Source organism: Octodon degus, unplaced genomic scaffold (genome assembly GCF_000260255.1).
Source record: "Octodon degus isolate 3935 unplaced genomic scaffold, OctDeg1.0 scaffold00372, whole genome shotgun sequence".
Classification (NCBI taxonomy): Eukaryota; Metazoa; Chordata; class Mammalia; order Rodentia; family Octodontidae; genus Octodon; species Octodon degus.
Window position 1 is genome coordinate 435,448 of NW_004524948.1, and position 1,221 is coordinate 436,668.

Below are 1,221 nucleotides of genomic sequence, written 5' to 3' on the forward strand. Positions count from 1 at the left end.
TATTTGGTACATGGGCTCACTACGCAGCTCAGACTCATAGTAATCCTCCTGTCTCAGCCTCCCCAGTGCTGGGCTTACAGGCAAGCACCACCATACTCAGTCTTGGTGGCTCAGGCTCAGTGCAGGGCCAGCATGGCATGCGGTACCAGGGATGGAACCCAGGTCCTTGCACTTGCCAGGTAGGAGCTCATGCCTCTGAGCTATCTCCTCAGCCCCAAGAGTGATTCTAATATGTAGTAGACAAGATAATGAGGATGGAGGCCTAATTGACCTTCTCCTCCAGCACAAAGGAGAAAAGCAGCAGGTTGTGCTCCTTTGGCAACATGTAGGCTCAAAGAGAAGATTGCTGCAAATTTCAGGAAGAGTCAGCACAGCTAAGGTCTGGTTAGTTACCTGGGTATGCACAGTGGAGAACAGGAAGGAGATGAATCACCTGCTACACTAATTGCTTGCTCCCATGTCTTAGTAAATAAAGGCGAGAAAAGCCAAATACTCTGGGCGTTTTGTCCACTACAGGCAAGAGCCTCCTGGCTCCTCTTTCAAAATTATCTCTATGGGGCTGGGGAGATGGCTCAGTGGAATAAGCGCTTCCCTGGCAAGCGTAAGGGCCTGAGTTCAATGCCCAGTTCAAAAAACAAACAAACAAAAAAAATTAGCTCTGTTCTGCCCTCAATCTCTGCTCACTCCCTGCTTGGGGATAAACTTATAAAAATAAAACCATTGGCATGGGACGAGAAGGACAGAGCATGAGCGGAGCCAGCGATGTGGAACAGAACAGGCTGTTCAAGGTTCAGCAGAGGCCAACTATACAGAGTGCTGGGAATAGCCGTGGGCTGTCTCTTTCTGAGGATGCCAGGAGAGCAACACAGAGACAAACAGGGAAAGGAGGAGTGGGCGAGTCATCAAGGAAGCTGCTGGTTGAAGACTGGAGGCCTACTGCTAGGCAGAATTGCAGAATTGCATTGCAGAACTGATGGGAGGGGGGCCTGGCCTTAGCTCAGTTAAGTGGCTGCTTCCACAAAGCTGTCAGCCTCAGGTTGCTGTAGTTTGATCCCCACAACTCTCCAGCCAGCCAAACCAGCCAAACCAGCCATGAGGGCATTCGGAGCAAAAAAAAAAACCTTATAGGGGCTGGAGAGATGGCTCAGTGGTCTAAAGCACCTACTTGAAACAAGCTTGGCAAAGCACAGGGACCGCGGTTCGATCCCCCAGCACCACATG